Here is a 17,254-nt window from a genome sequence, read left to right on the forward strand (position 1 = left end):
TATTCTAGGGTAAATTTACATGTGTAACAGGCCTAAGTTTCTACTGTGGCCCAGATGTTTTATATTGATCCAAGTTTCTGAAAAGCAGGATGCCCAAAAGGGACATGCTACTCTGGAATGCATATGAATAAATAAAGGCCTTTAAATGAAGTATCTTATATTTTTTAAAGGACACTAAAATATACTTTTATATGTAAGATGAACTAAAAATATTCAAGCTGCCAAAAAAGGAGAGAATAAAGCTTGGGTCAATTTGACCACATTAATCCCAGTGGGTTACCTTCTACAAAATGTACATTTAAAAACAATTAGTAAATAATTTCAACAAAGGAGACATAAAGTAAAGGTGGAATACACGGACTTGTGTGGCAGAACATTCAGCAGGCTCCACCAGTATCTCCTTCCTACAACTTTGTCCATCACATTCTTTACTTTTGATTTAAACAACTTAGTCTAGTTCCATGATAACAAATGTAGTAGATCTGTTCTTAAAAATTTTAATACTGAGTAGATCTTAGCTCCTTCACTGACTGGAAGCATTATGTAATACTGTAAGTGCCACTGGGATTGTATTTACAACCATGACTTATCATAGCATTTGTTTTAGAAGTGCTGTGCAACTGTTTTTATCTGAGAGCTCACTGAATGCAAACCATTCACATACACAGCTCCATGTCCAAACTCCACAAACTGCTTCCCAACACCTCATGTTCCTGCATACATTTACCTTCTTCACAAAGCCCCCACCTCCCTACCCCAAGGTATAATCCTCACTCCATTATCAGTTTCCCTAGCAGTGTTAAATCCCATCTACTCTCAAATACTCTTGATATCTATATGACATCTCCAAAATGGAAGCAGACTAGTGACAGTTACATGGCACTTTTCCTAGGATAATCAGTTATTCATTCGAGATGAGGACAAAGATGCCTCTCTTGCCTTCCAATTCAGAGATAGCACATACAAAGCAGTCTGTGGCCTTTGGATACTACCTTTTCCTTTGGGAATCTTTTGGTAGGTCTCCTAACATTCCAGTTTCCCTGTTCTGGATTCTCCCCTGCAGAACATACATCTCTGTAGCTTGGGTGAATAACATTTTGTGTGTCAGGCAGCACAGAGTAACAGAAAGCCTTACAGAATATATGAGTTCTAGTATTATGAGATGGGTTGTTCAGAGATCAATAATAGTTATTCCAAAATATCGACACTTGCCTCTTATTTCTCTTGCCTTTCAGTGCAAGTGTCATTATCTGCAACGCCAAGTGTAGCTGGGAGAGATGACAGAACGGAATCACACTGAGGCAATTGAGTTCCTCTTGTTGGGATTCATAGGCGACCCAAAGCTAGAAATATTACTCTTTGTGTTCTTTCTCTTCATCTATATGGTCATTCTGCTGGGAAACCTTGGAATGATCATGCTGATTAGGATTCAATCCCAGCTTCATACCCCCATGTATTTTTTCATCAGCAACCTCGCTCTCTTGGATGTTGTACTCTCCACGATCATTGCTCCCAAAATGCTAATGACCTTACTTGCAACGAGCAAAACTATTTCATTTACTGGATGCGGTGTACAGTCCTTCTTGTTCTGCTTTGCTTTGACCTGTGAATGCTGCCTGTTGGCAGTGATGGCATATGATCGATTCATAGCCATCTGCAGCCCATTACTTTACCCTGTCATCATGTCTAAATGGTTCTCCATGCTACTGGTGTTGGCCTCACATCTAGTGGGCTACGTTCATGCAATAATTCAAACTATAACTATATTCAGCTTGTCCTTCTGCCAGTCCAGCACCATTAATCATTTCTTCTGTGATACACCCCCACTTCTAAAGCTGTCCTGCTCTAACACCTACATCCCTGATACTTTTCATTTTATTTTCTGCACTTTGCTTGTAGCATCAACTATTTTGATTATCTTGATTTCCTACATATACATTCTGGTTGCTATCCTAAGGATCAGCTCTGCTCAGTGAAGGCACAAAGCCTTTTCTACCTGTGCTTCCCACCTGACAGCTGTTACCATCTTCTACATCATCTTTCATGTATTTAAGGCCCAATTCAAAACACATCATGGATCAAGACAAAATCATTTCTGTGTTTTATACTCTTGCAATCCCCATGGTGAACCCCATGATCTACAGCCTGAGGAACAAGGAGGTGAAAGAGGCCTTCAAAAGGACCCTAAAAAGGAAGTTTTATTCTCAGTGAATTTAAATGCTAGGGTGGGTTCAAGATTAATAAATGAAAATGAAAAGGTTGAGTGAATGTTCTGTATAAGTTTTGTGAGGCCTGTCAATGTCTCTGTGGGTATATTTGCATGTACATTTACTCCAGCCTAGATTTACTGTGAAGTAAGCCATTGCACAGTGGGTACATCTACATGTGGCTATATTGTGACTTTGCTACTGCACCATTATTTAGTACTTCTTTTTGGAAATACTTAAAGTTGGCACAATAACAGGGAAAAGGTAGGGGGTGTTGCTCTCTATGTTAAGGAGAAATATACATGTTCCATAATCAAGATAGGAGCAGAAGAGGGGCAAATTGAGGTATTCTGGATCAGAATGCAATGGGGTCAGGGGGAAAGGGACTTCATAGTGGGGGTCTGCTACAGGCCACCACATCAGGAGGATGAGTTGGATCTGGAATTCTCCAGACATCACTCAGAGGCCATACAGTCAAGGGACATGGTTGTCATGGGTGACATCAACTACCCCAACATCTGCTGGGAGGAGCAGTCAGCCAAATCTAAATGTTCACATAGGTTCTTAACCTGCATACAGGACCTTCACCTAACGTAGAATGTATATGGTCCCACTAGGGGAAATGCCTTGCTGGACTTGGTGCTGGCTACAGGGGACGACCTGGTGGGGGATCTACTGACACAAGGTAACCTAGGGGATAGTGATGATCACTTGACTGAAATCATTATCCAGCATAGGGTGGGAAAGATAAACAGTAGGGAAGAAGTGCTAGACTTCGGAAAGGCTAATTGCAGTGTGTTCAGGAGATTAGTTAGTGAGGCACTGAAGAATAGGAGTATTGATGAGACGGGAGTCGAGGAAGGGTGGTCATTCCTAAAAGGAGCAATCCTTAGGGTGCAGAAGGAGGCAATCCCATTGTGCAGGCAAGGAGGCAAAGGGGCCAAGAAACCCTCTTGGCTGAACAGGGAAATCCAGGAAAGCCTAGGGGCAAAAAAACAGGCATATGGGCTGTGGAAGCAGGGGGTAGTGACTCGTCTGTGAAAAGTGGTTTGTAAATTCAAACAAGCACTGAACCTCGTTAGCATCATCACCAGAAGCCAACTTCCTACAGCCCAAAACACATCAAATGGATCCAGGCCAGGCCATGCCAACACACGCTAAACCTTCCAGCAATATCTCCAGTATGGAGTATCTTCACAATACAATTCATATCTCCATCGGGGCACCAAATGCGTTGATGGAAAATACATAACAGACACAAAGCAACAACTACACACCAGAATGAGGGCACACCAAAAATACTTCAAAGACAACAACAGAACACCTGTCTCGAACCTCTCAGGCGTGCTCCTCAAAGGGAATTTACAAACCCCTTTTCACAGAAGAGCCTATTAACTTCACTTCATCAACCCCCTAGGCACAGAAACTCATGGACTCAATACAGACAGTGGAATTCTGGAACACTGCAACCTGCCAGACATCTGACTCCCCAGAGACCTCTCCACGTTTACCTGCGCTGCCACATCCCCCTTTCCCTCCACCCCAACAGCCTGTCCCTTCCCCGCCCCCAACACCTCCATTTCCATTTTCAATGACTAGCCTTTTATCTTCATTCCATGACAGCCTCTGTTTTCTTTACTATTCCTTCCATCCAGAAACAGATTGCAGGTGGTTTCTCAGCCTGACAAACGGTTTTTCAACCAGAAAGCTGCCATGCCTGGCAGCTAAGCTGAACTCACCTGGAGCCTCACAACTCCACTGAAACCAGCAAGCCTTAGGCTTGTCAAAGATGTGACAGGGCTGGGCTTTCCCCAGCCAGGACTGTGTGTGTGCTTGTGGTGGCTGGAGGTTATGGCACCTCCTACCCGCCTTTCACCAGGTGAGATCCTCAATCCTGGCATTGCTTGGGGCTGCCGTGTTGCTGCCAGTCCCACCAGGTGTCCCAACCCGGGCAGAGTGCAGTTTTAGTGGTCATGCCCAAGACCTAGGGCCTCCTCCTTCCCCACAGCCCCAGTGCGACCTCCAAGTCCATCCTGGCTTGGGAGTTCAGCAGGGACGTGTTCTTCCCCTGCTGGTGGGTGATGCAGTGAGTTCCGCCTCCAGCTCTGAGAGTGGGGCATTAAATGTTTTTTTAAAACAATGAAAAAAGGAAATAGGTGCAGACTGAGTGAGGAGGGTGGCATTCACTCCATCTGAAACTGGAGCTTGGGGAACCCCAACAGTGGGAGGTTCAACTTGAGAAACACCAGCTGCTCCCCCAAACCAGGAACCAAGGAGGTGCAGGGGGTGTAACTACATTACCAGCAATGCTGAACACCCTCTCAATCAGAACACTGGTAGGTGGACAGGACAGGTGTTCCTGGGCAACTGTGCCCAGATCCTGCCACATCTGGCTCCAGCTTGCCCAGTAGGCCAAGGGGTTGCACAGCAGTGGCTCCACATCATTAACAATATAGGCAGGCAGCCACCAAGGCCTGAGCACTACTTGCCTGATGGAGGGGTCTGGTGCCTCTGGACCCCACCATGGAAGCCATGCCCTTGCCCTACATTGGCAGCAGCTGTGGTGGAGGAGGAGACTGGCTGGTGGATAGCATGCTGGCCTGGGACAGTGGATCCACCTCTTCCATGTCCCCCCTCCTCTACCCTTCTGCCTCTCTGACTCTGTTCACCAGCACCTCCGTACACTGATTCAGGCTTTGGGTGCTGCATACGCTACCTTCGCTCTTGGTTCACACATGGAGGCCAGCACATGGACCATACTGGACTGCAAGGGATAAAGCCATTTCCTGATGCCCTCCTTCAGCTGCCTCACCAGTGTCTGCATGTCTGGTGACAGCGGTTTGCCCCAGCCAGGAACATTGATGCCCTAGAACTTCTCCATTTGGTTCTGAAGTTTCCTCACTACAGGTATCACCTGGCAAAGGAGGGTATCACCAACGCTGAGGGTCTCGGTAGCCTCGAGGATGAGTTTGAGGACCACCAAGATCTGGGAAATAGTATCCCGCTTAGCTCTATTGAGGGCTACTGATCCCAATCTCCCCTAGCAAGGCCATCTCATGGGTGGCCTTCAGTTGCTCCACCAGCCTCTCAAGCATCAGCTATGTGGAGTTCTAATGACTTTCCATATCCTGTATGATTTTGTGCTGTGGCATGTTCAGCTCTGCCTGTTTGTCCCACAGCATCTTGTCCCCCTTGATGCTCTGGTGGAAGCAGCCTGCTACATTCCTGCATTTTGAAATGAGCTTGCTGGTGGTTTTGGTGCCATCACCGGCAGCCCTTTCCCCCTCCAAGGTGTCTCTGACAATGAGGTGAAACTTGTGTGCCACACAGTGGATGCCAACAAAGTTAGCATCACAGACTGCCTTGACCATACTCGCCCCATTGTAGGCGACCATGAACCCATGGGTGAGCACACCCTGCCCAACAAGCCACCCCTGCATCAAGCAGTTTATGCCCCCATGATCTCTGTTCCCATGTGGGACTCATCCATCACCTTGGCTTGAAGGAGATCCCACCGATGCCCTGAATGGTCGTGCCCTGCAAGGAAGAGGTAGGCATGATTTCCACCCCAGAGGCTCCAGATGTCCAAGGTGAAGTATAAGGCCACCTGCAGACTTGCCTTGCGCAGCTCCTCCCTCAAGTACTCCCTGTCTGCCTCAAACAGGGAGGGCACCACTGTCCTGCTGACGGTGGTGCGTGTGGACATTTGGCATGATGGGGACTTGAGTGCCATGAGCTGCCTGAACCCTGGCCTTTCAACTAAGGAAAAGTGCTAGCCCTCCACAGTGAGCATCTCCCCAGTGATCTGGGTGATCTCGTTCACCTTTGCAATGGACCCCCCATTTCTGTCCACCTTTCCCCACTGTTCCATGGTGACCTGCCTCTGTTTTGGATGGATGGGGGCTTTGCAGCGAGAGGAGGACCTCCCTTTGGGCATGCTCCCACAGATGCCAGACTGAGGAGCAAGGGCAAGGGGCTGGTGCTTGCGGAGATACATCAGTATCCCCATGGTGCTCATGTGTTTTATTCCCTTGCCCCGGCTGGCTTTGGCTTGGCAGTGCAGGCAGATAGCATATGTAGGATCATCTGCCAGTTCAAAATTATCCCAGACAACACTACCCACTCATTTCTGGGGTGTGGGTACATGTGGGGATGCTGCCTTTTCCCCTTCCTCAGCAGGCAGGGGCACAGCAACTGGAGGAGCAGACTCAGCTGAGCCACTTGCCTCCACAACCTCTACCTCAACATCCTCCAAAGTGCCTTCTGGGGAAGGAGATGTGGCTCTAGGGGAAACTTGAGGGGTGTGGAGCAAAAACTCAGATGATTCCTCCTCCTTACCCACAATTTCCCTTGCTACGGCACTCAGATCCAGCTCCACTGCCAGCTCTTTTCTGACACTGGAAAGCTCAGCATGGAAAGTGAAATGGGGATGGAGGAGACTGTCATGCTGCTGCTGCTGCTTGTTGTCATGGTGGGGGGGAGGGTTATGGCTGGTGCTCTTGGAGGTACTGTAGACTCAGGCATAGGCAGTGACACTGGCACTGCTCCCCTCTCCTTGCTGCCTGTAGAACTACTGGAGGCCTCATGCCTACTTGTTGTAGCAAAGAGGCTACATCTCTTTATTTTTGCGGGGGGGAGGAGGGGACTTAAAGCTCTCTCTCTACCTGCTCTTCTGCCCCTCCCTAAAGTCTTGCCAGCTGCATTTCCAGCACAATTCATGGTGTGTTTCATAGTGTCTTGTCTGTGCTGGAAAATCTGTGTGTTCTTCTGTAATCTTATCTGATTATGTAATACAGTTAGATAATTGTATATCTTTGTGTATTTATGTAATGTATGTATGTATTTATGTAATAAATAAAATAAAATATAAAAATGTATGTATGTGTTCCTATATAAATTCCATATTATAATATGCAATATTATGTTATGCTGTGCTTCCCTGTGTAGTGAATGGAAAGTACACTGTGGGAGAAAGCACAGATTTGAAAAGAATCAAAATAGACTAACAAAAAAAAAGAGGATTTTGGGGGAGGAATAAGTTGAAAGGAATCAGTGAATATAATAATAAAATAAAAGGGTATAGAAAGCAAAGGTATTGATGAATCCCACTTGCTAGGCTAGCACATAGGAAATGAATGGTAGCCTTTGTTTGATGTCAGTGAGCTGCTGGAAGATAGTTCAGTAACCGACCCCAAGACAGAAAGCAGCTCAGTTCAAACAATGTTGCTTTTTATGCAGTTTTTCCATCCTTCCCCCAGAGCACTGGGATTGGAAGGAACCTCAGGGAAGGATCACAGTCACTGGCCAGCTACACAGTCAATATCAGAGCAGTCCTTCCTCCCTCTTCCCCCTCCATCTCCTTACTTTCTGTTTCCCTGCAAGCAAGCCCAGCTTCAGCTTCAAAAGTCAAAACATTTCAAAACTTTCAAAATGTTTTGACTGCCCTCATTTCAGTTTGAGTCTGTTTTGAAGTCCTTCATTTAATTTTGATTTCACTCTTTCGAGCTGGAAACAAGTCAAAACAGCATTGAAATGAAACAGCCAGTGAAATTCCTCACCACCATAATCAAATGCATTTCCCCAGCCTAGATTTACTGTGCAATAAGATACTGCACTGTGGGCATATACACATGCCCCTGAATTGTGCAGTATCTACTGCTGCTGCACAGTCCTAGTGGTGCATAAGTCATTTTGACCTTACTGTGCAATAACAATAAGCTACTGGCAGTAGCTCCTGGCTACTGCACAGTAGTGGCAGTATCACAGTTAGTGCCCGCCAAAGCTGAGTCACCATGGCAATGAACTACATTGCCATAGTGTCTTGTATAGACATGCCCAGGAAAAGTGTTTAGGTAGGTGTCTACACATGCAGAGAATAGGGAGAAAATTTGCCTCCAGTTCCCTGCAACCTTGCAATATATAATATAGGCCCCTGTGTAGAGATATATATATGTGTGTGTTTTGCTTTTTTTTTTTAATTTTGGGTTAGGAGTATAATAGCAGAATGCTTTGTAAATATGCTTATTGAGCTCTGTAACATTATTAAGAGTTGTTTGAATGGTTGCGTGAGTGGAAATGTGTATCCCAACGGCACTATAGGGCAATGAAAGGGGACTATAGGACAACGGAGCAGGACTGAAAAAAAACAAAAATGGGTTTGAGCTGATCAAGACAGGCTGCAAGGACATAAAATTCTTCTGTCAGCTGATAACAGGATGGTAACATCTGCATTTCTACACTGCTTACATAACCTTTTGAAAGACTTATGTATCTGCTGTGTGATGTGTGGTGATTAAAGAATGATGGAACCTGCCCAGCAACTAAAGGAGAGTTGCACAGTTGGAGATTTGTCACTATTGTGGAAAAAGCTATAAAAACCTTTAGAATGGACTTCACAGCAGTGCCCTTTTATATCAAGACAAGAACCAGAACCAGACTGCACCTTTGGGAGACATGCCGGTGACCTCTCTCTTAACATCAAGCAGATGAACTCCCTTGTACTGGCCATCTATTGAGGACAGCATGATCTGGTGGTGTATGAATAAGTGTGTGTGCATGTTGAGGGGGGGGGCGGGGCGGGATGGGGATAGGGTTTTTATTAGAAAGAAATAGATGGACTCAATAAACTTACCTCTGTTTAAAAGAAATTCAAGGATCAGTGACTCTTGTCGCACTACACCTGTGGAAACCAGGGGGAGCTCCAGGCTTTGGCTGCAGCTCCCAGCACCCAGAAGCTATGTTTAAAAGCCAGCCCCACCCTCTGCTCTCCGGACAGTCCTTTCCCTTCCCAGGACCAGTGTGACCAGTGCAGAGACAGCATGCATCAGCTCTCTCCTTGCCCACTCTGCCTTCCCACACCATAGCTGCTCTAGCCCCTGATCCTGGCAGTGATAACCAGTGTCCTGTGCTCCTGCTGGCCATGGTGCTGGGCCTGCTGGCCCCAGCAGGCATCCCCCACCTATTCTCCAAGAGAGCCACACACCTGCCAGAGGGGTCCAGGGCACCAGGTGCAGAAGGCCATGGCCAACCACCTCCTCCTACAATCCCCATTCTAACATACCTGCACCGCTGCCCACAGACCCCATCCACACCCCCTGCCTAACCCCTGCACCATACTTAATACAGAAACATGTCAGATAAATAAGTCTTTATTTCCCTCACATTCAATAGACCCCACTTCCACCCCAACACAGAGCCCCTTTACCCTCCTCTACCTCAACACAAAGAGCCCCCACCTTCCCCTCCCTTTCCAATATACAGACCACACCCTCCAGCAATAAAAAAAAACAAAAAACAAAAAAACCCCTCTTCCCTATAGAAACTATGAACAAGGTTTTTTGTTGAGTCATGAAGGGGGGGCTGTGGGGTGGAGGCACCTAGGGAGATGAGCCTGGGGACAGGTGGCCAGCACCCCAGCCTCTGGCCATTCCCCTATGAGTCCACATGCCATGGTGACTGTGGCAGGTGGGGGGGCTCTCTGATGGGTGATGGTGCCCAGTGTTCCCCTTGGGAAGGAGGCTCCCCTTCTGTCTGGTTGAGTCCTGGCCCAGCAGAGCCAATATCCAGCCCCTGTGCCACTCCAGGCAGCTCTGGTGAGCAGTGGGTCTGGGCCCAGGTCAGTGGCAGTAGACCCAGGCAGTTAGCTGAAGCAGGGGTTCCTGGTAGTGGGAGGCATAGGGGGACCTACTCCCAGACCTAGAATGGTGTCCAGGGTCCAATGGTTGTCATCTGTAGCCTGCACGGACTGGCGCAAGATGGTATTTTGGTCCCACAGGACCTAGATGTGCTCCCATTCCAGGGCTAGGAGCTCAGCTCAGAATGGCTCTTCCTGGGCAATGTCCTCCCTCTGCCACCTCTCCTCCCAGGTCAAAACCTCTTCCTGCCAGACCTGTGTGGTCTTCTTCTTCTCCTCACTCATCACCACCAGCCACTGGAGGCGAAGGGTCTTGTCCGTGGTGCAGCTTCGGCATAGCCAGTGCATCTGGAGGGCACTGGCAGTGGGCTGTGGCCTCTCCCCCTTGTCCAGATGCTGGACCTGCAGAGCCATGAGGGGAGTTTGCAACTTTTCAGAGATATGATGGTCTGCAGCTGCAGTCATGCACTGCCTAGCCTCAAATCCAGGGTTGGCCATGCATGACTGCCCAGGGATCATTGCAAGCCACAGTTTCACAGAAACTTAGAGCTGGAAGGGACCTTGCATGATCAAAGGGTCCAGACCCTTGCTCTGACCAGGAAAGACTGTTGGGGTCAAATAACTGCAGCAAGGTGTGTGTCCAGTCTCCTTTTGAGGATTGCCAGGGTACCTGCCTACACTGCCCCTGCTGGGAGTCTATTCCAGAGCCTGGTCACATGAACCATGAAGACTTTTTTACTTATTTTAAGTCTGAAACCTTCTTCTAGGAGTTTATGACTGTTGCTTCTGGTTTTCCCTTGGGGTGCTTTGGAAAATAGTTGTTCACCTAGCCCCTGATGTTCATCCCCGAAATATTTGTAAGCTGCCACCAAATCCCCCTGAAGTCTTCTCTTTTCCAGGAGGAACAGTCCCATATCAGCCTTTCCTTATGGCTTTTTCTTCAGGCCTCTAATTGTATGATTGGCTTGTCTCTGGACTCTCACAAGCTTCTCCATATCCTTCTTGAAGTGTGGTGCCCTGAACTGGATGCAGTACTCCACCTGTGGCCTCACTAATGCTGAGTACAGTGAGAGAAGAAATTTAGCTTCCTTAGTTTTGCTTGAGATGCATCAGTCAACATGTGCCAGTATATTGTTTTCTCTGTTAACTGCAGCATCACACTGGTGACTCACATCCATTTAATGGTTAATTATGACCCTCAGGTCTTTTTCGGATGTGGTGCTAGCTAGTGTAGCACCACTGTGGCTGTATGCTTGTTGTGGATTTTTCCTCCCAAGATGGAGCACTTAACACTCCTCAGTGTTGAACAGCATCTTCTCAGTCTGCCCATCTAACTAATCTGTCTAGGTCCGCCTGGATCATCAGCTTACCCTGATGCGTGGCCGCCCTTCCCCACAACTTAGTGCCATCAGCAAACATTGCCAGTGAGCTTTTCACCCCCACATCCAGATCATTGATGAAGATCTTGAAAAGCACTGGTTCAAGTACCAAACCCTGGGGGAACCCACTGGCTACCTTCTACCAGCTCAACACAGAACTGTCTATTAGTACTCTGTGGGTCCAACCCCACAGCAAGTTTCTCACCCATCTGACAATTGAATTGTTGAGCCCATAGTCCCCTAGTTTTACCTTGGGACACCAAGTCAAAGGCTTTTCTAAAGTCTAAGTAAATGATGCTGACTTCATCTCCTTCATCCAGGTGGTAAGTAACATGGTTATAGAAGGAGGTGAGGTTAGCATTGGCAAAGCCCCCCATCCATGCATGCTCATCTGGGGCTGGTGGGCTGCTGGCTACTGTCTACAGGCAGCCTGCCTCCCCTGGCCCATTCCTAGGGCAGGGCAAGGCAGGATCCTGGCAGCATCTGCTGCTGCAGCTCCAGACCCTTCCCCCTTCCTCTCCTCCTGCAGCCCACCCACTCTGCTGTAATACCACCCAGCTGACAGTGCCCAGGTCCGTAGCACATCTGAGTCTCAGGCAACTGGGATGAGGATCTGGCCATGCTCCTACCCTCCCTACTGGGGCCTCTCCAGGGAGGTGCCACAGGACCATTGCCCTGTCATGCCACCACTGCACCCCAAGCATTACCCTGCTATGCATGCCCCAGGTGGTACACAATGAGCTGCTTGTGCAGGCTGAGGAGTTCCCAACCCACTGTATCCTGTTTCCTTATGGTGACCTGGGCACATCTGCACTTCTGGTACAGAACTATGATGATGTGGGGGGTCAGCCTGGGCTGCCCCACAACCTGCACCAGCATCTACAAGGCTACCTGCAGTGGCACTACATGTTCCTGCCCCCAAATGCTGAGTTGCTGAGGAGGACAACACCACTGCCACCCACAGCTTCCTCAGGGTGTGAGAGGCCTGTGCCCACCAAGCTATGGGGCAGCTGGGCAGGATAGGACACTGAACACCCAAGGTTCCTTCCTCCAATAACATTTTTTCCAGAGGTGCAATGGAAGGGTGTGGGTTTGGGCAGACAACTAATGCTGCTATAAACTGCACAGTTGTGGCTTGGGTCCTGGGGCACTAGAATTGAGGTCAGCTGCTGCATAAAGGGCATGGTCTTGTGGGCATGGCCAGATCAACAGTTGTGGTTGATCATGGCCACCCACTGTGCCTGAAAGGCTTTGACCTATGTGTGTCAGTGCTATGCTGACAAGTTGTGCCCTTGCTCTTGTATCCCACGCAACAGGGTCTCATAAGTTTGGTGTTGGAGCACCCACCCCACTCAAACTGGTGCAGCACCTCCACATTGCCCCACAGTGCCATAAGGCAATCAACCTCCTCCTCTACTTGCAGTTGGGGCTCAGGGTGGAGGGCACAGGAATGTGTACATAGGTGGTGCTGGGTCTGGATGATGAGGACGAGGTCATGCTGGGTCCCACGCTGGCTCCTGCACAGCTGTTCCACTGTTGCCAGCCCTAGGCAGCTGCAAGCAGTGCCCAGAATGGTCACAGCAAGGGACTGGGAGCCATGCAGCAAAGACTATGTCCCACAGCACCTGCAGGTACAAGACAGTCTGCTGAGGACAGACAGCAGGCAGGTGGAGCTGGCCCTGCTGCCTTTACCAGTCTGCTGACCCTGACAGCACTGCCCTGGTTGCTTTGTGGCACAATGTCTATCAGCAGCACTGGGGTGTTGCTGGACAGGCACAACAGGGTTGTGTCCTGCCCAGGGGGACACACAGGACCTGCAATACCCACAGGCTCCCTGATATGTGTGTCCCAGGGCAAAAAAAATGTCTTCAGGCTTTTATAGAGGCAGCCCAGGCCTGGAGCAGAAAAGGGTCCTAGGCTGTAGCCCTGGGGCTGGCCTTAGTCTGGCACCCTAGTGCCTGGGCAGGCTCAGCTACAAATTTGCTGCTAGGCCATATCTGCATATGTGTTACTGAACAGTTACCAATCACACTTAACTTTTCTACCTGTATTTGCAGGTAGCAAATTTAATTGCAATTAAGGGTTTTTATTGTGGAGTAACTATGCACATGTGTAGACGTGTACTTTCTGTGCAGTAAACTAGGAAAATTTGCAGCAGCCCACCAGCCCCAGGGGAGCACGTGTGGATGGAGGGCTTGGCCAGTGCTAACCTCACCTCCTTCTATGACCAGGTTACTCACTGTCTCCTAACACTTGCATCTGGGAGTCCGTGGCGCATTAACCTGCTTACATGAGTATGCTGGTCCCTGGCATTCTCTTTTGCACTTGCCACTTGTTATCCAACATTAATTTAAGGCAGCCATCTTGGATTCCAATATGGTGGCTACAAGCACTATTGCTAGATTGGCAAAATGATTTTTCTGACACAGGTAGACTATCCTCTACCTGAAACTAGAAATATGAAGGCCTAGGAAAAAAATTGAAACATTTGGAAACAATTTTCCCAAGGACTTTTTACTAGGCCTGTGCAGATAGGGAAGTATTTGATTTATATTTGGCTGAGTCAAAGGACAGTGATTTGATTTGGAGATTCAGATCACTGTCCTGAATCAATTTGGCCAAATCGGCTTTGAAAGATTCAGCGCTGATTCTGAGAGATTCAGTGATTTGGTCATAGATTATAATGGAGACACATTGAAATACTTATGCCTTTGTCATTTTTTGGCAGATTTGCATAAAAACATCAGGGATGGTAGCCCTTTATGAGGGTATGAAGCCTGCAAGATTTCAAGGAGATAGGTGGGATTTCTAGGAAATTGCCTGTCAAATTGTTCAAAGCAAAATTCGTGACGTGACTTTGTGTGTGTGTTAAGGCACAGTGGGATGAAAACAGCAGGGATGGTAGCTTGTAACAGGAGACATTCCAGTATGCAGGCAGAAACAGCTCACAAAAGGGACAGAAAAGCTGCAGACAGAGGCTTATGTTTTGTTTCTACGTCTCTCCCACAGAGCACTGTGATTGGCAGGGGACTCAGGGAAAGATCACAGTCACTGGTCAGCTACAGCTGTCAGTCCCCCCCCCCCCCCAACTTCCCCTTCCTCTTCTTAGTTTCTGGTTCCCTGCAAGACTGCCTTCCAAATCTTTCTCTTATTTTTTTTTTCCAAATCAATTTAGATGTTTTGGGTTTTTTTGTCTCCCAGTTCAATCCAGACTCAGTGATTCAGCCTCTGAATCGGGCAGAATCTTCTCCAAATCAAATCTGCAACTGAAGCTTTGCATGCCCCTACTTTTTAAAACTTTTTTCCAATGGAAAAGTTGCAAATTTTAGGAAAAACTGGGGAAAAAAAAACTTATTAAATATTTTCTTCTAGAGTGATGAATGAAATGCTTTTTAAGACAAAGGTTTTCAAATATTATTTATTACAGCTGTCCTTTACTCCCCTGAAATGATTTCTAGTAACTATATAATATGAAGATATTTTATGTAAGACATTCTACATTATTAGATCATTACAATCCCTTTATATGGTAGACATGATACACATCCAAGAGCATTTCTTCCCCCAGAGGGCACTGCCACCTGCAAAGGAATGAGAAAAGAAGGATCCAGGGCCACCTTGTATATCTGCACTGCCTGCAGCCTTCCTTTCTTTGGTGACCTTTTATCTAGAGTTTGGTGGAGATAGAGTATTATGTCCTCCTTCTCAAATAAAAAGAAGGAAAATACGAGACCACAGGGAAAGATTGTGTAAAATATGAGGATGTATTATAAATGTTGAAAGGGTCCCAAAAACCTGTATGAGAAAAGAGCAAAATGTATTGTCATGGATTGAATTGATGATTATGTATAAAGAGGATCTGGTGATCCAATTGTGAAGAAATTGTGATGGAGAAAGGAGACGGGAAGTTTCCACGATTGTGTCATGTATTATTGATTCACGTATGATATTGTTTATTGTGAGATATTGACAAAAGGAGGCGGTGTGGAGAGAGAAATATATATTATATATTTTCTTAATAAAAAAAAAAAATTATGTCCTCCTTCTGAGTCCTTACTAGGCCCCTCAACCTGGTCACCTCTCTCCTCAAAGGACTGGGAATGGACACTGGAAACTTCCTGCTACAGGGAAACAAGCAGCTTACTGTCCTCCTTGCTTGTGTGAAGAAACTGCTAAAGTCCTGTTGTGGCTCAGAGGAAAAAGAAACCTATAGATTCTGGTGGTTCAGTGGAACCTGCATCCTCCTTGACCCTGTAACCTTGAGATCCAGGGAAGTACCTAACAAACTGCACCCAGCAACACAAAGGAGCTGAAAGCAGATTTCTTGTTTATTGAAAGGTAAGAGTTTCAATGTCTTTGAGTTCAGTATATTAAACTATATTTTCAGTTAGTATATTTTCATAATTTATGTAATTCATAATGGAGTTCCTATCACTTGGATGCTTTCTCAACAAATCATCCTCTACCCTCACCTTAGTAATGAGGTAAGGTCTGAGGGAAGAAGTGGTTCACAGTTATCTTACTGAGAAGGGCTCTCGTCCATCAATTACTAAATTTTTCACATGCTGTAGCTTAGTCTTTATATATGTAACTTAGCTATTAAATTACTTATTTGTTTCTTCCCCCTCAGCAACATGGTGCAACCACCTTCTAACATATGGAAGCATTTCCACATGGAACTGCAAGTCATTCTGGAAGAGGGGTGGGGGAAAACAAACAAAAAAACCCCTGTATTTTGCCAATACTGTCAAACTAAATATGCCTTTCCAAAATGCTACCAGTATGACCAAACACATCCTTGCATGTATGAAGTGTCCTACAGACATAAAGAAACCTATCATGAGTATGAATGAGGTAGATCATTATAATAGTGGAAATAGCACTTGCAAATGTTCTTGATCCAAAAGTCCTCCTGCTTTTTCTGTAACGTAAGCATTAAAAAGTGTTGTCCAGTCAACACCATCAGGTAAACAGTTATCTCAACCAGCTGTATCCAGAAAATTCCCAATAATGTCACTTGTAGACAAGATGACACCTGAAGAGCAAGAAAAAAATTGAAGATGCTCTTGCAAGAGCAATATATACTTCTGGGATGCCATTATCAATCATTAAAAATGCAAATTGGCAGGCAGCATTTAAATAATTAAGACCATCCTACTATTTGCCCAGAAGACATTATTTGAGCAAACCTCTTCTAGAGTTAGAATATGAATGTGTAATGCAATCTGTGCATGAAAAAAACAACAATGAAGCACTCTGTCTTGTAGTATTTACTGATGGGTGGACAAATGTACAGGGAAAAGGAATCATAACCTTTGTGATAACACCTCAACCAGTTTGTTTGTTTTTTTTTTAATAAAAGCATTGAAAAAGAGAGAATAGACATACTGAAGAAAATAGTAGTAGTAAACTATGTGAAGTTCTACAAAAGAGTGGGAGTGGTAAAGTATATGCTTTGCTGACTGACAATGGAAGCAATATGAAAGCAGCATGGGAGATCATAATGGACAAATATCCACGTATTGCTGCAAGAGGATGTGCTTCCTATGGCCTAAACTTGCTCCTTAATGATTTAATGAAGTTGCACACACTGAAAAATATCTATAATAGAGCAAAATAAGTAATAAATTGTGTAAAGTATACTCATATTGTAGCTGCAATCTTTAAGAAGAAGCAGGAAGAAAAGAATGGGAAGAATAAAATGGTGACACTCAAACTTCATAGTAAAACTAGATGGGGTGGGGTGGTGATCTCATTTGAAAGTTTATTGAACTACAAAGAAGCTCTTCAAGAAACTGTGGTAAGTGAAGATCTTAAAACTGTCCAAAGTGTAAGGAACACTGCACTTGATGAGAATGTCTTCAGGGTTCAGCCGCAAAACTCCCTGAAGATTCTAAAGCCAATTTCTTCATCAATCACTTCATCTGAATCAGACAGTGCACTTTTTGTCAGACATTTCTTGCCTAATGGCCCAGATAAAATCAACTGTGTTTAACAATGTAAGTATATCTCTGCTTACGAGTATGGAAAAAGGA

At 46.2% G+C, this 17,254-nt stretch overlaps 1 pseudogene; it reads left to right on the top strand.

The window, feature by feature from the left end:
* Positions 1 to 1,277: 1,277 nt before the first annotated feature.
* LOC102561397 (olfactory receptor 5AP2-like) lies at positions 1,278 to 2,211 on the top strand (annotated as a pseudogene).
* The last annotated feature ends 15,043 nt before the right edge of the window (positions 2,212 to 17,254 follow it).

This window comes from Alligator mississippiensis, chromosome 2, assembly GCF_030867095.1.
Source record: "Alligator mississippiensis isolate rAllMis1 chromosome 2, rAllMis1, whole genome shotgun sequence".
Taxonomy (NCBI): Eukaryota; Metazoa; Chordata; order Crocodylia; family Alligatoridae; genus Alligator; species Alligator mississippiensis.